Genomic DNA, 25,321 nt, shown 5'->3' with positions numbered 1-25,321 from the left:
AATCCATAATTAGCAATAGCACTCTCCACCTCTTACACCCTCCCTGTCCCTTTTGAAATATATAAACCCCAGAAAAACCAGCAGCCATTCCTGCTCTTCTGACAGCCAAGTCTCTGTAATGACTTATAACATCATAGTTCTTTGTGTTGATTGATCCAAGATCTGAGTTCTTCATCCTTGTTCCTGATACCTCTGGCTTTAAAAAGACACATTTTATCCCATCCAACTGACTGCAATTATGCCATAGCCATTGCCTACCCTTCCTCTTGGTCTCTCTACACATTGCATCTACCTATATACTGACTGCTCCATCCTCTGACCTTATTCCTATCCCCTTGTCAAACTAGTTAAACTTCTCCTCAGCAGCATTGCAAGCCTGCCCACTAGAATATTAATACCCCTTGAGTTCAAGTGTAATCTGTCCCTTTTGTACACATCATACCTTCCCCAAAAGAGATCCTGAAGTTCCACAAATTCAAGACCCTGTCCCCTGCACCAATTCTTCAGTCACACATTCATCTACCTCATCATTCTATTCTTACCCTCACTGATGCATGGCCTAGGCAGCAATCCAAAGATTACTACCCTTGAGGTCCTGCTATTCAGTTTCTTACTTAGCTCACTATATTCCCTCTTCAGGACCTCATCCCTTTTCCTATCTATGTTATTGGTACCATGAATTTTGGCTGCTCACCCTTGCCCTGAAACGAAATCAGAGACATCACTGACTCTGGCACCTGGGAGATCACATATTATCTGGATCTCTCTTTCAAATTCACAGAATCTCCTATCTGTTCACTAACTATTGAATTCCCTCACTACCGCTCTCCTCTTCCCCCTTTCCTTCTGAATATTGTGACAACAGACCAAATTATCAGAAGATTGATGCTGATAAGATGACAATGGGGGAACATTCAAAATGCTAATAAAAGAGAGACGAGAGAGATTACCGAAAGGAGACAGTTCCGAGTATTGTCAGAGACCGGTTGCTTTGAACCCGAACTGTTTGAAGTTTGATGGACAGGCGATACCCCAGCAGGGGGATAAAAGGAACAGGTTCGCTAAGACAAGACACACCACGACACCACGAGGTAACGAGACCCTGGAAGCAGTGTGCCCCCATAAGTTGGTAGGAGTTTTGGAGGTCTGGTCGTGGGAGCAGCCATGGACGCACAGGGTGGAAAGATACGGTCGGGCGGGAGCCTGGTGTGTGTGTCCGCCCTTGCCTGGGTGCCGGGTTCACCGCAGAATAACGATCGTATCTGGAATGGAGGGGTCACAGTCGGTGACCTCAGAAGACATTACAAAGGGCTCGCCTGAAAGCTAACTGCGAGGAATATTGAAGGTCTGTTTGGAATCCGATTTGCATATTCATTCGCTCTCTCTCTCTCTTCCCAATGGCACGACGGCGATTACTGCGAACTGAAACTGAACTGAACTCTGTGTCACTTGCGACTGATCATTTTACCCCTCGACTGCGATAGAGCTTGATTGATCCTATTATCATAGTTCCGTCTACATGTATGTTTATTCATTGCTAACCTGTTGCATTTATATCCTTACGTTTAGAGTACGGTGTTACTTATTTCTTTAATAAAACTTTCTTAGTTCCAGTAATCCAGACTCCAACTAAGTAGTCCATTTCTGCTGGTTTGGCAACCCAGTTACGGGGTACGTAACAATATATATAAAATACTATCTACATAAGGAAAACGTGTATTTAATTTTGTTTTACTTTAAATGAGGCATGCACGTATCACGCAGTAGTGTCATAATGTTTGCAATTCACTTATTTTTACTTATATAACCCATAATGAATAATTTAAATGAACAAGAATGCTTAATCAAACAATATATTTACTATATTACTCTCTCTGGCTATCCATCGCATAGGATGATGATGGTTTCTTTCAGTCAGTTAGTGGGGTTTGATGATACCCCACTCCTCAGAAAGGAAAAGTGTGTACGTGAGTGGATTTTAGGTGAGTAGGGGGTTGCACAGGTCCAGACCCCCCTCTCGACATCCCCTCCCGGATCCAGCAGCATGGTGGGGTCCAAGACGGCTGGGGGAAGTTTTGTTGCAGTGAATGTTCAGACCAAGCTTCGATGCAAGGGATGCCCTTTCCGTGCTTCATGGCACGTGTTTGTTAGATGGCCCTTGACCCTACAAGAGGGTTCATCCGCCCTTTGACAGGTCTTGTTTTTCGTCCTGCAGGGTGTCTAGCCACCCTCCTCACCAGGCAAGCCTCGTGGGGCAGCCGGCTTAGTCGCTGACCGCCTGACCATGCGACAGGTAGTACTGGGATACATGGTTCCAGTAGCACTCAGACGAGTGACCTGACCATACTATATTACTACTGAGATATTAAACAGAACAGTTTTGGGGACAAAGAGGGAAGTTAGGAGTTAAGAGTTAGGGGTCACGTTAGGGTTTAGGGACAGGGATGTGATGAAATCAGATCTCATGGTTGGAGTCTAAGTCTCCGCTCCACGTTCAAATGCCTACAATGTGGACATGGGACATCCATGCACTCTGCCGGAATGCTTAACCAAATGCCCAGCCGGCAGACCAGCGTAATGGTCTTACCCAACTTAATGCTCTTTAAGAGACCCAACACTACCTCTTCCTTTACCTCCAAATGTCCCAGCATATCACTACACTTTACACTGATCTCTCTTTCCTCCACATCCTTCTCCTTGGTAAATATTGATGCATTGAGGACCTCACCCATATTCTCCACATCCAAACAAATGTTCCCCCTTTTATCCCTGAGTGGTCTTACTCTCTCCTTAGCTACCCTCTTGCTCTAGTTGTATTGGATATAAGAATGCCTTGAGATTCTCTTTAAGCCTACTTGCCAAGAATTTTTCATGGCCCCTCCTGGCTTTTGTAATTCCCTTCAGGCTTCATTATGATCCTCAAGGGCTCTATTTGATTCTAACCCCTCCTATAGTTTGCATAGTCGGGAGGAGAAGATGGCGACGCGACGCAGCTCGCAGCGGCCACTCCGGTAGTGATGTCTGTTATCTGTCAAGTAGGGTGCCATGCACAATCCTGATTTGATGGAGATGGACGTGAGAGCACGAAGGAGCATCTGGAGAAACTTCTGGAATGCCTGCTTTGCTGCTGCTGCTACTGTGTGATCCAGAATCTCTGGAGGGGAACGCCCCAAGTCCTCGGCTTTGCTTGTTGCTCGGCGGCTGGGGCGGGATCGAAGCGCTCGGCAGAGGATGGTGCTCAGAGAGGCTGTGTCGGAGGGGCTGGTCAGAGGCTCGAAGTTTTCGGACGGACTCAGAGTTGGCTGTGGTTGGGTGCTTCCAATGCATCGGCAAGTTGTCAGCGCTTGGAGGTTCATGGCAGGGAGAGTTTCTCCCTTCTGCCGCCTGCATGAGGTGATGAGTCGATCTGGACTTTGAGACTTTTTTTTTACCGTGCCCATGGTCTGCTCTTTATCAAATTATGGTATTGCTTTGCACTGCTGTAACTATATGTTATAGTTATGTGGTTTTGTCAGTTTTAGTCTTGGTTTGTCCTTTTTTTTTGTGATATCATTCTGGAGGAACATTGTATCATTTTTTAATGCATGCATTTCTAAATGACAATAAACGAGAATTGAGTGTCCTCATAATCTAATACTTTTCCTTCTTCTTCCTGGCTAAATTCATCAACTCTCTTGACATCCTAGGTTCTCTTACTTTGCCACCCATATCCTTCCTTTGTACTGAAACATACAATACCTGTCCAGTACTCTGTGTATTTCGCCTTTAAACACTCTCCACATGTCAGATGTGGACTTGCCCTAAAACTGCCGTTCCCAATTAATTCTTCCTGATTCCTGCCTAATACTCGAGTAGTTTGCCCAGCTCCAATTCAACATTCTCCTTTAAGTTCTATAGCTATCGTAAAACTTCAGGAGTTGTAGTCACTGTTATGTAAGTGCTCACCCACTGAAAGGTTGGTCACCTTGCTGGGCTTATAACCCAACATCCAGATCCAGTACAGCCCTTCCTCTTGTTGGACTATTTACATACTGATTTAAGAAATCCCCCTAGATACTCCTAACAAATTCTGCCCCATCTAAACCTCTTGAACTCAGAAGGTCCCAGTTTATATCAGAAAAGTCGAAATCCTCCCATTACAACAACTCTATTCTTTTCACACCTTTCCTTAATCAGCCTGCATATCTATTTCTCAATGTCGCAGTGGCTACAGGGGGGTCTGTAGTACAATTCCATCAACTCTATTTTTGAGTTCTACCCATATAGAATGAGTGGAGGAGCCCTCCATAACGCCCCCTCTGAGTGTAGCTGTGATATTTCCCCTCATTAATAGTGCAACTCCCTGATTTCCCTTATTAATAGTGCAACTCCCCCCTCATTCTTAAGTCCCTCTCTATCCCCTCTAAAACATCGAAACCCTGTGACGTTAAGCATCCATCCCGGTCACTCTCTCAACCAAGTTTCTGTAAGGGCCATAACATCATAGATCCATGTACTGATCCATGATCTAAGTTAATCACCTTTATCCATAATACTCATATCATTACAATACACACTCTTAGATCATAGGATTATAAGATAGAGGAGCAGAATGAGGCCATTTGGCTCATTGAGTCTGCTCTGCCACTTCAACATGGCTGATCCAATTTTCCTCTCAGCCCCAATCTCCTGCCTTCTTCCCGTATCCCTTCTTGCCCTGACTAATCAAGAATCTATCAACCTCTGCCTGAAATATACACAATGACTTGACCTCAACAACTGCCTGTGACAACAAATTGCACAGATTCACCACTCGCTGGCCCAAGAAGTTCCTCCTCATCTCCATTCTAAAAGGACATCCCTCTATTCTGAGGCTGCATTCTCTGGTCTTAGACTCCCCTACCACAGGAACATCCTCTCCACATCCACTCTGTTGAGACCTGTCAACATTTGGTAGGTTCCAATGAGATCCCCCCCTCATTCTTCTGAATTCCTGTGAGTACATGCTCAGAACCATCAAACACTCCTCAATTGATCCTGGAATCAATTTCACGAAAATCATTTGAAATCTTTCCAATATCAGCACATTCTTTCTTAGATAAGGGCCTAACACTACTCACAGTACTCTAAGTGGGGCCTCACCAGTTCCTTATAAAGCCTCAAAATTACATCCTTGTTTTTATATTCAATTCATCTCAAAATGAATGCTAACATAACATTTGCCTTCATCACCACCAACTCAACTTACAGGTTAACCTTTAGGCAAATCCTACACGAGGAATCTGAAGTCCCTTTGCACCGCTGATTTTTGAGTTTTCTCCCCATTTAGAAAATAGTCCACCCTTTTATTTCTTCTATCTAAGTACATGACTGTACACTTCCTGACACTGTATTCTATCTGCCACTTCTTTGCCTATTCTTCTAATCCATCTTAAATCTTACTCTAGCATCAACTCCCTCAAAACTAACTCCACCTATCTTCTCATCGTTCACAAACTTGGCCACAAAGCCATCAATTCTGGCATCCAAATCATTGACATATACCATAAAAAGAAATGGTCACAACACAACCCAATGTGGAAACACCACGAGTCACTGGCAGCCAATCAGGAAAGGCTCCCTTTATTCCCACTTTTTGCCTCCTGCCAACCAGCCAATGCTTTATCCATATTGGAATCTTTCCTGCAATAACATGGGCTCTTGTTAGGCAGCCTCACATGTGGCACCTTGTCAAAGGCCTTCTGAAAATCTAAGTACATAATATCCTCTGACTCCCTTTGTCTATCCTGCTTGTTATTTCTTCAAAGAATTCCAACATATTTTGTCAGGCAAGATTTTCCCTTAAGGAAACCACGCTGATTTCAGCTTATTTTATCAAGTGCCTCCAAGTACTTCGAAACCACATCCTTAACAACATCTTCCCAACCACTGAGGTCAGACTAACTGGCCTATAGTTTCTCTTCCTAATGTCTTCTGGCATGAAGACTGATGCAAAATACTTATTCAGTTCATCCACCATTTCCTTATCACCCATTACTACCTCTGCAGTATCATTTCAAGCAGTCCAATATCTGTATTCACCTCACTTTTACACTTTATATACCTGAAGATGCTTTTGGTATCATCTTTAATACTACTGGATAGCTTACATTCGTATTCCATCTTTTCCTTCCTTATGACTTTTTTTAGTTGCCTTCTGTTGGTTTTTAAAAGCCTCCCAATCAACTAACTTTCCACTAATTTTTGCTCTATTGTATGCCTTCTCTTTAGCTTTTATGTTGGCTTTGACTTCTATTGTCAGCCATGGTTCTATCATCCTACCTTTTGATCACTTCATTGTCTTTGGGATGTATCTATACTTGCCTTTCCAATTGCTCCCAGAAACTCCCACCATTGCTGCTCTGCTGTCATCTCTGCTAGTGTTCCCTTCCAAACAATTTTGGCCAGCTTCTCTCTCATGCCTCTCTCATTCCCTTTATTCCACTGTAATACTGATACATCTGACTTTAGATTCTTCTTCTCAAATTGCAGGGTGAATCTTATTATATTATGATCACTGCCTCCAAGTGTTCCTTTACCTTAAGTTCTCTAATCAATTTCAGTTCATTGCACAACACCCAATATAGAAAAGCTCATCCCCCAGTGGGCTCAACCACGAGCTACTCTAAAAAGCAAGTTTGTAGGTATTCTACAAATTTTCTCTCTTGGGATCCAGCACCAATCTACCAGCATATTGAAATCCCCCCATGATCATTGTAACATTGCCCCTTTGACATGTACTTCCTAAATCCTGTTGTAATTTGTAGATCACATCTTTATTACTGTTCAGAGGTCCGCATATAACTCGGTATCTTTTTACTCTTGCAGTTTCTTTACTCTAACCACAATGATTCTACGTCTTCCAATCCTATGTCACTTCTTTTTAATGGTTTCATTTCATGTTTACCATCAGAGCTCTCTCACCCCCTCTGCCTACCTGCCTGTACTTTCGATACAATGTGTATCCTTAGTTGGTAAACTCCCAGCTATAATCTTTTTCCAGCTATGATTCAATGATGCCCACAAAATCATACATACCAATTGAGAGCATCCTGACTGGCTGCATCACTGACTGGTATGGGAACTGTACTTCTCTCAATCGCAGGACTCTGCAGAGAGTGGTGCGGACAGCCCAGCGTATCTGTAGATGTGAACTTCCCACTTTTCAGGACATTTACAGAGACGGGTGTTTAAAAAGGGCCCGAAGGATCATTGGGGACCTGAGCCACCCCAACCACAAACTGTTCCAGCTGCTACCATCCGGGAAATGGTACTGCAGCATAAAAGCCAGGACCAACAGACTCTGGGACAGCTTCTTTCACCAGGCCATCAGACTGATTAATTCATGCTGACACAACTGTATTTCTATGTTATATTGACTGTCCCGTTGTACATACTATTTATTATACATTATTATAAATTGCACATTGGACATTTAGACGGAGACATAACATTAAGATTTTTACTCCTCATGTATGTAAAGGATGTGTAAAAAATTCAATTAAATTCAATAACTACTACAAGTTCATCCACCTTATTCCATATACTGCGTGCATTCAAATATAAAACCTTCAGTCCTGTATTCATGCAAACAACAGGAATTCTGCAGATGCTGGAAATTCAAGCAACACTCATAAAAGTTGCTGGTGAACGCAGCAGGCCAGGCAGCATCTATAGGAAGAGGTGCAGTCGACGTTTCAGGCCGAGACCCTTCCTGAAACGTCGACTGCACCTCTTCCTATAGATGCTGCCTGGCCTGCTGCGTTCACCAGCAACTTTTATGAGTCCTGTATTCATCACACTTTTCAAATTTTCCCCTTTTACATTGCATTTCATCCTGTTGACTGCAATTTTGCTGTCATCAGCCTCTCCTTGCTAGCAGTCTCACTACACACTGCCTCTGTTTGCAAACTAACTACCCCATTCTCAGCCTATCACTCTAGTTCCCATCCCCCTGACAAATTAGTTTACACCCTCCCGAACAGCTCTAGCAAATCTACCCGCAAGGATGTGGTTCCCCTTGGGTTCAGATGTAACCCATCTGTAACCCAGGTTAATTAAACCCGAAAGATGTAATGTCAGAAAGCTCCACCTGTGGAGGGATGAAAATGAGGTTTACCGAATTTTTTAAAAAAAGAGAACTTGGATAAAAAAAGCTATGCGAGAATGAGGCGTGGCTGACACAGTGCAGGAAAGCGAGAGAAACACAGCAAACTATTAGAGACTAAAGATATAAACTGTTAAAACTGGAATTAGTAGTGAGTACCTCTACCCTGCTTACTTGAAAACCTCAGGGTGAAACCCCTGGAGGAGAGACGATAGCAATAAAAGATCTATAGAAGCTATAACTGTTCAAGCAGCAGCTGTAATGATACAATATCGGCAGAGACAAGTGTCCAAAATCTCTACTGTGTAACCGGTAATTAGTTTTGTTAAATCACACCAAGGGATTTGTTGAGTTAAAACTTTTACTGTTCTGAGTGTATCAATTTGTGTGCGAAACACATTCAGTAGTGTAACTGAGAAATGTTTGGAAATGACAATGTGATATTGAGTTATTTTGAAATAGAAAATAGAACGTGTATAAAACCTTACAAATTGTAATCCTGTTGTATACAGGTCAGGGTTTTTTTTGTGTGTTGTGAATCGACTTTCTGTGAATGATAACTATTTAATCCAACAGAACAAACAAGATGGCGAGCCATCCAAGATGAAGAACTGGCGTGGGAACAAAATGGTTCATGATATAGAGGACTTAAAACGGTTGGATGTACAAGTTTATTTTCATTTGAAGGATCTGAATTTGATTTTCTGCAAGAGCTGATTATTTTTGCAAAGATTTTAAGTTACTGAATGAGAATTACTTTGTTTAAAAGTTGTGATGTTGGAGAATTGTTATGAAATAAGTTAAGCTGTATAGACATATAATTTTTGAACTTGAAGACATTCTGACTTAAACTGAAACTAAAGTTAACCATGATACTTAAGAATAAGGAATTCAATTAGCTTGTCTAAAAAAAAGGAAAAGTTAGTCTGTAAACCTTTAAATAGGGAATAACACCAGATCTAATTAGTTAGAGAAATCGGAGTAACAAAGGTTATTCTAATGAATATCACTGATTCTAACTAAACAGGAATTTGGTTTTTGTTGATATCTGAGATTTGGAACCTAAACAGAATTTTGAATTGTTTTTACTCATGTAAATACCTTGTATATGTTGTTTCTTTTTATCAACAAAACTTACCTCCAGAAGTACAGTACCTTCAGATAGTAGCGAGTACCCCTGTGGCCATCCCCCTCAGTAATTGTTATCTTGTTTTGGATGCTGTTGGGGGGGGTGACCTGACAGAGGATGACCACAGCGATCAGGTCTCTGGCACCGAACCTGGTTCCATGGTGCAGAAGGGAGAGAAGAAGATGAAGAATGCAGTAGTCCCATAGTGAAAGGAACAGACAGGAGGTTCTATCAGCCTGCTGCAGATACCTGCATGGTGTGTTATCTCCCAGGTGTCAGGGTACGGGAAATCTCGGATCAGGTGCAGACTATTCTGAAGGGAGAGGGTGAACACTTTGGTACCAATGACAAGGTAGTAATCTCAGGATTGCTGCCTGTGCCACATGTTAACGAGTGCGAGAATAGCATGATCAGACATAATAATGCGTGGTGAAGAGACTGGTGAAGGGGGAAGGGCTTCGGGTTCTTGGATCACTGGGGTCTCTTCTGGGGGAGGTACGACCTGTACAAAAAGGACGGGTTACACCTGAACCCAAAGGGTTCCAGTATCCTAGCAGGCAGGTTTAAGAGAGCTGTTCGGGAGGGTTTAAACTAATTTGGCAGAGGGATGGGAACCGGAGTGATAGGGCTGAGGAAGGGGAAAACAGAAATAAATCAAAGATAGCGTGCAACAGAGATGATAGAAAGGACAGGCAAGAGATGAGGCATAATTACAGCCAGTGGGATGAGTTACAGGGCAAATGAGGCATGGTACAGTTAAAACAGAAAGCAACAAATACTGGACTGAAAGTGTTGTATTTGAATGCACGCAACATAAGAAATAAAATGGATGATCTTGAAATTCAGCTACAGATTGGCAGATATGACGCTGTGGCCATCTCTGAAACTTGGCTAAAGGATGGCTACCATTGGGAGCTGAATGTCCATGGACACACGGTGTATCAGAAAGGTAGGTTAGTAGGCAGAGGGGGTGGTGTGGCCCTGTGTATAAGAAATAATATTAAATCATTAGAAAGGGATGACATAGGATCCGAAGGTATAGAGTCTCTATGGGTTGAGTTAATAAATGGCAAGTGTAGAAGGGCCCTAATGGCAGTTGTATGCAGGCCTCCAAACAGCAGCCGGGATGTGGATTACAAATTACTGCATTTTGGAAGGACAAATCAAGGTAGGAAATGGTAGGGCACTGAGGAGTGCAGAGGAACAAAGAGATCTGAGAGTTCAGATACAGAATTCCCTGAAAGTGGCGTCACAAGTAGACAGGGTTGTAAAGAAGGCTTTTGGCATCCCAGCATTCATAAATCAAAGTATTGAGTATAGGAGTCGGGATGTTGTGATGAGGTTGTATAAGACATTGGTGAGGCCAAATTTGGAGTATTGTGTACAGTTCTGGTCACCTAACTATAGGAAGGATATCAGTAAGATTGAAAGAGTGCAGAGAAGATCTACTAGGATGTTGCCGGGTCTTCAGGAGTTGAGTTACAGGGAAAGATTGAACAGGTTAGGACTTTATTCCTTGGAGCGTAGAAGAATGAGGGGAGATTTGATAAAGATTTACAAAATTATGAGGGATATGGACAGAGTAAATGTGAGTAGGCTCTTTCCACTTAGATTAGGAGAGATAAATACGAGAGGACATGGCTTTAGGGTGAAAGGGGAAAGATTTAGGGGGAACATTAGGGGGAACTTCTTCACTCAGAGAGTGGTGGGGGTGTGGATTGAGCTGCCATCTAACATGGTAAATGAGGGCTCACTCTTAAGTTTTAAGAATAAATTGGATAAATTGGAAAGGTACATGGATGGCAGAGGGTTGTGAGCTGGATGCTGGTCAATGGGACTAGCGGAATAATGTTTTGGCGTGGACTAGAAGAGCCGAATGGCCAGTTTTTTGTGCTGTACTGTTCTATGGTTCTATATATAGTGCCTCAAAAAATATTCAGCCCCATAACTATTTTCATTTTTAACTGTCTTATTTTCTAAAATTAAATATATCAAAGTAGGATTTTTTGAGCTAATCCACTAAACATTGTGCATCATGTCAAATCAAAAGAAAAACTCCAAAACCCCGTCAACAATTTACTAAAAATTAAAAACCAAAGTCGTGAGGCTGAAAAACTATTCATCCCCTTTGTAATCACTATGCTAACTTTCCTCAAGTGCGATACTGAATGTTACCTTACCAATTCACCCAATTTGTTGATGTAGAAAATTGGAAGATCACCTGATTTTAATGAATTCACAAGAATAATTACACCCTCTCTCTGTAAGGTGCAACAGAATGGTAGATCTTCAACAGATCAAACAAAACTGAAGACAAAAGAGTATTCATGTCAGGGAAATAATAATAGAAAAGCACCAACCTGGAGAAGGGTATAAGACCATCTCAAAGGTACTGAACACACCGCTGTGCTCAGTACAGGCCACTGTGAAACCACAGACACACTACCTAGGTCGCCAGAGGAGAATGGCACTTTTACCTGAGAGGTTATATGATGCCAACAGTCACTCTGAATGAGCAGCAGAATTCGATGGCTGCAATTGGAAATGAAGTTCATGGCTCCACAATCTCTAAGGCCTTGTACAAAATGGGTATTTATGGAGGAGTGGCAAGGAAGAAGCTTTGGCTAAAAAAAGCATATCCTTGCTCATAAAACTTTGCAAAGCATCACTTAGCAGATACTGTAAAGATATGGAAGAAGCTCTTGTGGATGTATGAGACTAAATTGGAACTTTTTGGCCTCAACACCAAGTGGTAACTGTGGCATAAATCTAATGCTGCGCATCAGCCAGGTAACACCATCCCTACTGTAAAGTAAGGTGGAGGTAGCATCATGTTATGGGATCCCTTTCCGCAGCAGGGACTGGAAATCTAGTCAGGATAGATGGGAAGATGAATGCTGCTAAATACAGAGAGTTCCTAGATAAAAACCTGCTACCTTCTGCCAGGAAGCTCAAACTGAGAAGGAAGTTCAGCTTTCAGCAGGGCAATGGCCCAAAGCACACTGCCAGAGCAACCATGAAGTGGCTTCAAATGAAAAAAATTGATATCCTTTAGTGGCCCAGTCAGAATCCTGACCTTAACCTGATTAAGCACCTCTGGCAAGACCTCAAGATTGATGTCCACCAATGCTCCCCAACTAACCTGGCACAAGGAGGAATGGGCAAATCTTGCTCCATCATGTTGAGCAAGCGAATAGAGAATAATCCAAAAAGCCTACTGGCTGTAATAGTTATGAGAGGTGATTCAGCCAGGTACTGAGCAAAGGGGGATGAATACTTTTGAACTACTGACATTTCAGGTTTTGAATTTTTAGTTTTTCATACTTCACAACTTTCCCTGTTTTCAGGCTCTGCTGTGAAAAAGGAGCGTGTAATTCGTGAATAAAAATTCTCAGTTAAATTGATCAAAATCTCTGGTTGTAATACTCATTTATGTGAACAGAGGGTTGGTAGCTGAATACTTTTTCATGGAATTGTGTGTGTATGTATATATATATATACATACATACACACACACATAGTGGCATGCAAAAGTTTGGGCATCCCGGTCAAAATTTCTGTTACTGTGAATAGTTAAGTGAGCAGAAAATGAACTGATCTCCAAAAGTCATAAAGTTAAAGATGAAACATTCTTTTCAACATTTTAAGGAAAAGTAGTGTATTATTTTTATTATGTACAATTTTAGAGTGAAAAAAGGAAAGGAGTACCATGCAAAAGTATGGGCACTCCAAGAGATTTGAGCTCTCGAATAACTTTTACCAAGGTCTCAGACCTTATTTGGCTTGTTAGGACTATGGCTTATTCACAATCATCGTTATGAAAGGCCAGGTGATGCAAATTTCAAAGCTTTATAAATACCCTGACCCCTCAAACTTTGTCCCAACAATCAGCTGCCATGGGCTCCACTAAACAGCTGCCTAGCACTCTGAAAATTAAAATAAACGATGCCCACAAAGCAGGAGAAGGCTATGAGAAGATAGCAAAGCATTCCATTCTGAAGTGGCTTCCTTGACTCATATGTTTTGGTCTTGTCCTTTCTTGCATAAATATTGGAAAGATATCGTTGATATTATTTCTACTGTTTTGCGTATTAATTTACAACCGCACCCTGTTACTGCACTTTTTGGGTTACCAATGATGGAAGATAATTACTTATCTCCTTCAGCCTGTCGGATGATTGTTTCTTTAACATTAATGGCTAGAAAATTTATCTTATTGAACTGGAAAGAGGTCAATCCCCCTACTACATTTCAATGGTTTTCTGAAACTATATCTTGTTTAAATTTAGAGAAAATTAGAAGTGGCACCTCCGACCCTATGATTAAGTTTGAAGAAACTTGGAGACCATTTATTCAACATTTCCATATGATGTGGTTTGACCTTTTCAAAGCCTTTTTTAACTTAAAATACATGGATAGAGGAGTGGAGTTAACAACATTAATGATTCTATCCAATGTAGTATGTTAGCCTGTCTTTTTTTTCTATAGTTCTGTTTTGAGTTTTATTTAGTTTGGGTTATTATCGCTTAGTTTAACTAATACGTCTTTTTTTTTCTTTTCTAATTCGGGGTTTTTTTTAGATTTTTTCTCATTTATCCCTTTACCATGTTAATTATATTTAGAGTTTGGGAAACTTTATGTATCTGTATTATTACCAATGCTATATTTGTAATGTTAATTATTAATAATGTAATCCCTATCTCTGTTCATTAATACTGTTGTTATGTTTATAATTTTGAAAATTAATAAAAATATTGGAAAAGAAGATAGCAAAGTGTTTTCAGGTAGCCGTTTCCTAGTTCATAATGTAATTAAGAAATGGCATTTAACAGGAACGGTGGAGGTCAAGTTGAGGTCTGGAAGTCCAAGAAAACTTTCCAAGAGAACTGCTCGTAGGATTGCTAGAAAGGCAAATCAGAACCCCTGTTTGACTGCAAAAAACCTTCAGGAAGATTTAGCAGACTCTGGTGTGATGGTGCACTGTTCTACTGTGCAGCGACACCTGCACAAATATGACCTTCATAGAAGAGTCATCAGAAGAAAACCTTTCCTGCATCCTCACTACAAAATTCAGCGTCAGAAGTTTGCAAACGAACATCTAAACAAGCCTGATGCATTTTGGAAACAAGTCCTGTGGACTGATGAAGTTAAAATAGAACTTTTTGGCCGCAATGAGCAAAGGTACTGTATGTTTGGAGAAAAAAGGGTGCAGAATTTCATGAAAAGAACACCTCTCCAACTGTTAAGCACGGGGGTGGATCGATCATGCTTTGGGCTTGTGTTGCAGCCAGTGGCACAGGGAACATTTCACTGGTAGAGGGAAGAATGAATTCAATTAAATACCAACAAATTCTGGAAGCAAACATCACACCATCTGTAAAAAAGGCTGAAGATGAAAAGAGGATGGTTTCCATAACAGGATAATGATCCTAAACACACCTCAAAATCCACAATGGACTACCTCAAGAGGTGCAAGCTGAAGGTTTTGCCATGGCCCTCACAGTCCCCTGACCTAAACATCATCGAAAATCTGTGGATAGATCTCAAAAGAGCAGTGCATGCAAGACGGCCCAAGAATCTCACAGAACTAGAAGCCTTTCTGCAAGGAAGAATGGGTGAAAATCCCCCAAAAAAGAATTGAAAGACTCTTAGCTGGCTACAGAAAGCGTTTACAGGCTGTGATACTTACCAAAGGGGGTGTTACTAAGTACTGACCATACAGGGTGCCCAAACTTTTGCTTCAGGCCCTTTTCCTTTTTTGTTATTTTGAAACTGTAAAAGATGGAAATAAAAAAGTAATCTTGCTTAAAATATTAAAGAAATGTGTTGTGGCGGCTTGTCCATGCAGCAAGTGAACCGGCTCCAGCAGTCACGGGCAAGTCCACAGCCAGCGGAAACCAAGAGGGCTCTGAGTTTCGCGGGGCAGACCTTGGCCTGGAAGCCAACATCAGTTCCGCCCTGCAAAGAGTGGGGGATGCTGGGAGCGGGCACTTAAGCGTGTGCGGATTGAAACAGTAAACAGTTCAAGCAGACCCTGCTCAACACAGTGTGCGGCTTTCACTCGATGCGTATCAGCGCGACCACATTGGTGACCCTGACGGTCCAACGGCATTTGGACCCAGCATGAACAACTCGGCTCTGCAGAATGCAGTTTCCCTTAAACTGCCAACTTTCTGAACCACTTAACCTCCGGTCTGGTTCGAAAGTTTTCGACTTTCTGCGTCAGCCCCCGGCAACAGACAGGTACGAGGCACTCAAGGCCCTGTTAATCCACACATTTGGCCTCTCCCGCTGCAAATTGGCCGCACGGTTACTGCATATGGACGGCCTGGACAACTAAGCACCATCAGCCCTGATGAGCGACATGCTAGCACTGGCAGACGGCCATAAGCCTTGCCTGCTTCTTGAACAGATCTTCTTGGAGCAAAATGCCAGAAGACATCCGTCTCCTGCTAGCAGATGAAGAGTTCAGCGACCCGCGCAGGGTGGCTGCCCAAGCTGATGTACTTTGGCGCGCCAAACAAATTGGCGGAACCACCATCGAAATTAGTGCTGTGGCACGGCCAAAAGTCCAGTCCTCCCACACCCCAGCAGCGGAGCACGTAACACCCACGCCAAGGGACGGCACCACTTCTGAGTCTTGGTGTTTTTATCATCGAAAGTGGGGTTCCGGGGCCTGCCGCTGCCGACCGCCATGCTCGTTCCAGGGAAACGCCAGGACCAGTCGTCGCGGATGGCTACAGCAGCTGGTCACCGTGGTAGCCTCCTCTACATTTGGGAAAAGCTCTCCGGGTGAAGATTCCTGGTGGACACAGGGGCAGAAATCAGCGTCCTACCCCCCTCGAGCCATGATACCCGAACTAGAAGAACAGGACCTGAACTTACAGCAGCCAACAGCAGCACCATCTGCACCTACGGCACAAGAACCATCCCCTTGCAGTTCGGTTCCAGCCGCTTTACATGGACATTTACACTGGCCGCAGTATCACAGCCATTGCTGGGTGCGGACTTCCTCCGCGCGCACTGCCTGCTCGTGGATTTGAAGGGACGATGATTGGTTGATGCGAAGACGTTCCAGTCTTTCTCCCTCGGTGAGGCCAGGTTACCGGCCCCACACCTGGACTCCATCACTTATTCCGTCAACAAGTCCGCTAGAGTGTTATCGGAGTTCCCATCTATCATCACGCCGCAGTTTTCCTCAACAGACCCCAAGCACGGCGTGATGCACCACATCCCCACACAGGGACCTCCCCTTCCTGCCCGGGCCCGCAGGCTACCGACCGACAAGCTCCGCCTCACGAAGGAGGAATTCAAGATGGAGGAGATGGGGATTGTGCGGCGTTCCGACAGCCCGTGGGCCTCCCCACTCCATATGGAGCCCAAGTCCACGGGAGGGTGGAGACCGTGCGGCAACTATCGGAGGCTGAACGACGTCACCACGTCCAATCGCTGTCCAGTACTGCACATACAGGACTTTACAGCCAACCTGCATGGGGCGCGCATCTTTTCAAAGATTGACCTGGTCTGAGGGTATCATCAGATCCCAGTCCACCCAGACGATGTACCCAACACGGCCCTCATTACCCCCTTTGGCCTGTTCGAGTTCCTCAGGATGCTGTTTGGGCTCAAAAACGCGGCGCAGACGTTCCAGCGCCTAATGGACGTAGTAGGGCGAGATCTGGACTTTCTGTTCATTTACCTGGATGACATACTTATCGCCAGCCGCTCCCACCAGGAACATCCAGCACATTTACGCCTGCTCTACCATGGCCTAAGCGACTATGGCCTGGCTATCAACCCCGCCAAGTGCCAGTTCGGCCTACCCGCCATCGACTTCTTGGGACACCGGATCAATCACCATGGAGCTGTGCCCCTGCCGGCAAAAGTTGAAGCCATCCGCCAATTCGCCAGACCCAGCACTGTTAAAGGATTGCAGGAATTTGTTGGGATGGTTAACTTTTATCACCGTTTCCTGCCCTCAGCGGCCCGGATCACGCGGCCCCTTTTCGGCTTGATGTCCGGCAAGGTGAAAGAGGTCACCTGGACAAAGAAGGCGATGGTGGCTTTTGAACAAGCGAATAACACGCTAGCAAACGCCACGCTCCTGGTCCACCACCGGGTCGATGCCCTCACTGTGGATGCCTCCGACGCGGCAGTTGGCAGCGTGCTTGAGCAGCTCATTGAAGGCCAGTGGAAGTCGCTCGCTTTTTTCAGCCGGCACCTACGACCCCCGGAACTTAAGTACAGCTCTTCCGACAGGGAGTTGCTAGCCCTGTACCATGCCATCCGGCACTTCAGGTTTTTCCTGGAAGGGAGGGAGTTCACGGTCTTCACAGGCCACAAGCCCCTCACTTTCGTGTTTGCCAAAGTGTCAGACCCATGGTCGGGCCGCCAGCAACACCACCTGTCGTACATCTCGGAGTTTACCACCACGATCACGCACATCTCCGGGAAGAACAACGTGGTAGCCGACGCGCTGTCACACACCTCCATCCAATCAGTGCACTCTCTGTCTCTGGGGGTGGATTATGTGGCGTTAGCTAAGGCGCAACGACTGGACAGCGAGATGCTGGCATACCGAACCGCAGTCTCAGGACTCCGCCTTGAAGACATACCCATTGGGCCCGAAGGTAATGAGCTCCTTTGCGATGTGTCCAGCGGGCAACCTCGGCCCATTGTCCCGACTGCTTGGAGGCGCCGCGTTTTCGACGCCTTGCACGGTTTAGCCCACCCTTCCATCCGGCTGATCGCAGACAGGTTTGTGTGGCACGGCCTACGCAAGCAGGTCGGGTACTGGGCCAGGACATGCACGCACTGTCAAACCTCCAAAATCCAGAGGCACATGAGGGCCCCACTGCAACCCTTCCAGCCGACACATAGGAGGTTTGGACATGTCCACGTGGACATCGTTGGCCCACTGCTGGTTTTGTGAGGAGCAGGATACCCGTTCACCATGGTGGACAGGTTCACGAGATGGCCGGAAGCTATCCCACTTGCTGACACGGCCACGGAGACGTGCGCCAGAGCCCTGATTACCACCTGGGTGACACGGTTCGGACTCCCAGCCCACCTCACTTCAGACAGGGGTGTGCAGTTCACATCGGCTTTGTGGTCTGCGCTGGCAGGACTCCTCAGAACCCAGCTCCACCAAACGACTGCTTACCACCCGCAGTCCAACGGCCTGGTGGAACGTTTCCACAGGCACTTGAAGTCAGCCCTGGTGGCACACCTCCGAGGGCCAGACTGGGTGGATGAACTCCCCTGGGTGCTGCTTGGTATCTGCACGGCACCCAAGAAGGACCTGGCCACATCATCGGCCGAACTTGTTTACGGTGCTCCGCTCACAGTTCCCAGTGAGTTTGTGCCAGCACCCCGTGGCCAGGAGGACACATCTACAGTGGTCCTAACTAAACTCCGGGAGCGGCTTGGAACACTTGCCCCAGTCCCGACATCCCATCGTGGAACAACACCCTCTTTCGTGCCCAAGGACCTACAACGGAGCAAGTATGTTTTCGTTCGCCGAGGCACGCACAGACCACCTCTGCAGCGACCATACGAAGGACCCTACAAGGTGGTGCGCCATAATGGGACGACCTGCGTTCTCGACATCGGCAGTCGTGAAGAGACTTTTACCATTGACCGTCTCAAACCGGCACATCTAGACCTTGAACGCCCGGTTGTGGTGCCACTCCCACGACGTCGAGGTCGGCCACCTAAAGAACTGGCAGTGTGCAGGCTGTGGACTCTGCACCACCTATCGCCAGTTCTGGGAGGGGTGGAGAGCCACGTGGCAGCTCGCCCACACGGCAAGCGAACCGGCTCCAGCAGTCGCGGTCGAGCCCGCAGCCAGCGGCAACTGAGAGGGCTCTGAGTGTGGGGCAGACGTCGGCCCGGAAACCGACGTCACTTCCGCCCCGCAAAGAGTGGGGGATGCTGGGAGCGGGCACTTAAGCGTGTGCGGATTGAAACAGTAAACAGTTCAAGCAGACCCTGCTCAACACAGTGTGTTGCTTTCACTCGTTGTGTATCAGCGCGACTACAGTGTCATCTTTAACTTTATGCCTTTTGGAAATCAGGTCACCTTTCACTTGCTTAGCTATGCACAGTAACAGAAATTTTGACCGGGGTGCCCAAATTTTTGCATGCCACTGTATATATATCAAATAAGTGCAAAAGGAGAGGAAAGAAATACTGAGGTAGTGTTCATGAGTTCATTGTCGATTCAGAAATCTGTTCCCTGTCACACCTTCTTTATAATTGCATCAATATGTTGAGCCCAGGATAGATCTTCAAGAGATCTTGACAACCAGGAGCTTGAAACTACTCACCCTTTCTAGTGCTGATCCCTCAATGAGGATTGTTGTGTGTTCCTTCGACTTCCCTTCCCTGAATACCACAATCAATTCTTTGAGCTTACTGACATTACATGCAGGGTTGTTGTTGTGACATCACTCAACTAGTTGATCTACTTTGCTCCTCTGCACTTCCTCATCACTATCTGAAACTCTGCCAACAATAGTTGTGCCATCGGCAAATTTATAGATGTTGTTTAGATTGTGCCGAGCCCAAAAGTCAGGGTGTAGAGAGAGTAGAGCAGTGAGCTAAGTACACATCCTTGAGGTGTGCCTGTGTTGACGGTCAGCGAGGAGGAGATGTCATTTCTGATCCTCAGAGACTGTGGTTTCTCGGTGAGGAAGTCAAGAATCCAGTTGCAGGGGGAGGTACAGAGGCCCAGGTTTGGAGCTAGTTGATTAGAAGGCCAAGTGGAGAACCAGTGAGATGGCATTGCCTGTAGACCTATTGTGGCGATAGGCAAATTGTAACAGATCAGAGTCCCTGCTTAGGCAGGAGCTTATCCTAGCCGTGACCTTCCTCTCAAAGCACTTTATTGCAGTAAATGTCAGCACCACTGTGCAATAGTAATTGAGGCAGCTTACCCTGCTCTTCTTGGTGTGACTGTTACCCTTTTGAAACAGGTGGGAACCTCCGACTGCAGCAGTGAGAGATTGAAGATGTCCTTGCACGCTCCCACCAGTTGGTTGGCACATATTTTCAGAACCCTACCAAGTACACCATCAGGGCCTGACACGGTACAAGGGTTCACCCTCTTGGAATATGTTCTGACATCTGCAACTGTGGAAAGAGAGTCAAGCGTTAACATTTCAGCTTGAAGACCCCTTGATCCTTGCAGCCTTCTAAGAAGTGGTAACTCTGACCTTGAGTGCACCTATACAGTTCATCAGCCAATGCCAGATGATATTAGATGCAGATGTATAGCTCCTCGCCACTAATGCCAACAACATGTGCACAATTTAAGTCCTGTGGCCTGAATGGCCAGTACACATGTGCATGACGGATATGGAACCAGAAGTTTTCACTGAAGCCCCGAAAGACCTGGTAACTTTCAGAATGGACCAGAATTCTGGATCAAACTTAGTCAAATTAACAGCATGGTGGCTAAATTATTGAGCAACACACACAAAGTGCTGGAGGAACTCAGCAAGTCAGACAGCATCAACGGAGGGGAATGAATAGTGAACATCTCAGGCTGAGAGCCTTCATTAGGAATGGAAAGGGAGGAGGCAGAAACGAGAGTCAGAAGGAGGGAGCAGGTGATGGAATACAAGCTGGCTGGTGATGGGCGAGACTACAGCAGGTGAGAGGGAAAGTGGGTTGGAGGACGAAATGGATGAGTGAAAGGGCTGAGAAAAAAGGAATTAGATAGGAGAGGACAGGAAGGAGGAGTGGAACCAGAGGGAGGTGATGGGCAGATGAGAAGAAGAAAAGGAGGGAAGGGAAAAATTATTACGTTAGAGAAATCAATGTTTATAACCATCAGGTTGGAGCCTGGTTGTGCAGAGACCTGAGGCATGGATTTTGCATGATGTTTCATTAACAACCAACACAGTCCAAAAATGTGCTGGGGACAACCCACAAACATCACCATGGTTCTGACACCAACATAGCATGCACTGGCAGAGCCTTGCTGACAGCCGATGGGGTAACATCTTTTTGAACTTGCTCCTACCTTATCTATCTTTTTGTTTCCTACCAGTTTTTTGAAACCTTATTATAAATTTCAATCTCTAATCTAAATCTAAACAAAAATATTGCTCTATTATGTCTATGAGAAAGACTAAAGCCTCTGCAAAAGAAAAAGACGATGATTCTCCAACCACTTCGGAATCAATTGGAGATTTCCTTAAAAAGCAAAGAACAGAACTTTCTGAGGAATTTCAACATCTTAATGTTAAGTTGGACACTATTCAACAAACTCTAATCGAACATGATAAGCGAATTAAGGAGAATAAAGAAACTTTGTCAATACTGGAAGCGGACTTAGAAGACATGAGTAAGCTCTGCAAAAAATTATCATTATCTAATTAAAAATTAACAAAGAAGATTACCAACCTGGAAAGCAGAAACAGAAGGAACAATCTACATATTCTGGGTCTTGAAGAATCAATTGAAGGTGCCCACCCCACAGAGTTCTTTGCAAGCTTTCTGAAGCAGCTATTCCCTGATTTATTGCCGTCTGTGCCTATGTTGGACCACGCCCACTGGTCACTGGCCCGAAACCAAAGTTGGGGGAGTGACCTAGGTGGGTTATTTTATGTTTTCATGAATTTCATACTAAGGAGCTTTTAATCCATCATACCCGTCGAGTAGGAATGATCAATTACAATGGAAAGATGATCAGATTCATGGAAGATTATACACCGGAGGTTATGACTAAACATGCCATGTATAAAGAGGTTATGTCGCTGCTTTATAATGAAGGGTTTAAGCCCCCCCTTCGCTTCCCCACATGTCTTACAATCGTTCAGAAAAATAGTGTGCAGAAATGGCTGGGATCAGTTGAACACGCACAGTAGTTTTTGAAAGCAGAAGATTAATTGCATTATATCTCTTACAAGACCAACTATCTTTTTAATGTTGGATAGAATAAGGTTTTAATAAACTTACATTTTGACTGTTTATATATCTTGTTTTTTGATATTTTTTATTACTTTATTCTTTTTTTTGAAATTGTTAAAATGAATCCTCTTATGTTTTGGATTTCTGATCTAAATTTTTTTTGTCTGTTTTCTCTTGATAGGAACATAATAACCTTGAATGATTGGAGTTTTGCCAGCAGGATTTCTTTGGGAGAGTTGTCTTTAGGGTTTAGCATGCTGACTGTCCTTTGGCCGGCTTTTTGGCTTTGGGAGGGGAAGCTGGGTTCGGCTACCATCCAAATTTTCTGTTTGAGTACCTTATTTTCTTTCTTTTTAAATCTTCTTATTAAGTTAGGACACAAAACATAAAACATACAGCAACCAATACATTGTTAGGATACAAATATAAAAGTAATATTAATACAAAAAAAATACAACGTATGTTAATTGTAGAATGACAAGGTAATATAATTGTATGCTACTATTTCATATATACCTAATAGAATGAAAAAACCCCAGAAAAAACACCTACCGTGCAACTAACCTAACAAAGCAAAGAAATGGGCTAACTAGGTGTATTGTAGACTTTAAACAATTAAACAATTGCATCCTCAAACCCGACCTCCACTAATAACAGATAAAGTCCACGAAGGGAATGTATATATGGTCAGAGAGAAAAAAACAGTTACATTAAATGAAAATATTGAATAAATGATCTCCAAGTCTGTTCAAATTTAACTGAAGTATCATAAAGTTTACTTCTGATTTTTTCCAAATTTAAACACAGTACCGTTTGAGAGAACCAAGGAAACGTAGTTGGAGCGTTAATCTCCTTCCAATGTTGTAAAATACATCTTTTCACCATTAAAGTAAGAAATGCAATCATTCTACAAGCTGAGGGGGGTAAATTACCAAAAGTTTTAGGTAATCCAAAGATAGCAGTAATAGGATGGGGAGAAATATCACTATTCAAAACCTTTGAGATAATATTAAAAATGTCTTTCTAAAAAGTTTCCAGAGTAGGACAAGACCAAAACATGTGGGTCAAGGAAGCTATCTCCCCATGACATCTATCGCAAAGAGGGTTAATATGAGAGTAATAGCGAGCTAATTTATCTTTAGAGATATGTGCTCTATGGACAACTTTAATTTGAATTAAAGAGTGTTTGGAACAGATAGAGGAAGTATTAACAAGTTGTAAAATATAGGCCCAGTCCTCAGCCGGGATAGTATGACCCAATTCCCTTTCCCAGTCAGTCCTAATCTTGTCGAATGGAGCTTTCCTAAATTTCATGATAATATTATAAATAATAGCTGTTACACCTTTCTGAAACGGGTTAAGGTCAATGATAGCGTCTAAAATGTTCACGGGGGGTAACGCCAGAAAGGAAGAGAGTATGGTATTTAGGAAATTTCTAACTTGCAAATATCTAAAAAAATGTGTTCTTGGTAAATTGTATTTATTAGATAACTGTTCAAAAGACATAAGGGAGCCATCTGAAAACAAGTCAGAAAACCGTGATATACCATTAGTCTTCCAAATTTGAAAGGCAGGGTCCATAGAGGAGGGGAGAAAAAATATATTGCCAATAATAGGAATCACGAGCACAAATTGATTAAGATCAAAAAATTTTCGGAGTTGAAACCAGATATGTAAGGTATGTTTAACTATCAGGTTGCAAACCTGCTTATACCATTTCAAATCAGAAGGAAGAGAAGATCCTAATGTAGAACCAAGTGCATAGCCTTGGACAGATTGTAATTCCAATACTACCCATTTAGGAATGGATAGATTATCTTGGTCAAGTAACCAAAATTTCATGTGTCGAATATTGATTGCCCAGTAATAAAATCTAAAGTTAGGTAATGCCAAGCCTCCATCTCTCTTAGCTTTCTGTAGATGTACTTTACCCAACTTCAGGTTTTTATTTTGCCAAATAAGTGAAGAAATTTTAGAGTCTACTTTATTAAAAAATGATTTTGGAACAAAAATTGGTAATGTCTGAAACATATATATAAATTTTGGCAGAATAAACATCTTAACAGCATTAATACAACCAGTTAAAGTTAAATAAAGTGGAGACCATTTAAAGGCAAGTTGTGTGATATGGTCAACTAAGGGTAAATAATTAGCCTTAAATAGATCCTTATGTTTACAGGTAATTTTAATCCCAAGATATGAAAAGTGATTATTAACCAATCTAAACGGCAGGTTCTGATATAAGGGAACTTGCTTATTCACAGGGAAAAGTTCACTCCTATGAAGATTTAATTTGTATCCTATAAAAAGACTAAAGTGGGCTAATAAACCTAGAGCTGCTGGGATAGATTTTTAAGGATTGGAAATATATAAGAGTACATCATCAGCGTAAAGTGATACTTTATGGGACTTTAACCCACGAGCCAATAATGTTAGGAGATTCTCGAATAGCAATTGCTAGTGGTTCCAATGCTATATCAAATAATAAAGGGCTAAGAGGACACCCTTCTCTGGTACCTCGAAATAAAGGAAACAAAAGGTGAGTTTTGAGTATTAGTACGAACTGACACCATAGAAGAATGGTATAACAATTTAATCCAGGATATAAATTTCTGGCTAAAGTTAAGCTTTTCAAGCACCTTAAATAAGTAGGGCCATTCAACCCTGTCAAAGGCTTTTTCAGCGTCTAGGGAAATGACACATTCAGGATCGGTTTGTGATGGGGTATAGACAATATTTAAAAGTGTACGAATATTATAAAAGCAATAGCGATTCTTAATAAAATCCATTTGATCTTCCGAAATAATATAAGGAAGAGCTTTTTCTGGTGTATTTGCTAATAATTTAGTAAAAATCTTGGAGTCAACATTTAACAAGGATATTGGTCTATAAGATGCGCATTGAGCGGGGTCTTTATCCTTCTTTAATATTAAAGAAATCGATGCTCTATAGGAGGATTCTGGTAGTTTACCAAGTTTTAGTGAGGCCTCCAGAACCCTGGATAACCAGGGGACCAATGAGGAAGCAAAAAAATTTTTAAATTCCATGGTAAACCCATCAGGGCCAGGAGCTTTCCTCGAGTTCATAGAAAAAATAACATTCTTAATCTCATCAGTAGTAAAGGATGTTTCTAACATAGAGCATATATC

The 25,321-nt window shown here is 43.4% G+C and overlaps 1 long non-coding RNA gene across 1 annotated transcript in view; it reads right to left on the bottom strand.

The window, feature by feature from the left end:
- Positions 1-21,804, bottom strand: part of LOC134348899 (uncharacterized) — a 34,501-nt gene extending 12,697 nt beyond the window's left edge. Inside the window, exons 1-2 of the long non-coding RNA XR_010018514.1 lie at positions 21,666-21,804; positions 20,192-20,387 (exon numbers count right to left, since the gene is read on the bottom strand). This is a non-coding gene — a long non-coding RNA (uncharacterized LOC134348899). The remainder of the gene's footprint in view (positions 1-20,191; positions 20,388-21,665) is intronic.
- Positions 21,805-25,321: the final 3,517 nt, after the last annotated feature.

This window comes from Mobula hypostoma, chromosome 7 (genome assembly GCF_963921235.1).
Source record: "Mobula hypostoma chromosome 7, sMobHyp1.1, whole genome shotgun sequence".
NCBI classification, from domain to species: Eukaryota; Metazoa; Chordata; class Chondrichthyes; order Myliobatiformes; family Myliobatidae; genus Mobula; species Mobula hypostoma.
The sequence above is the reverse complement of the archived record's forward strand: the minus strand, read 5'-3'. Positions and strand labels throughout refer to the sequence as shown.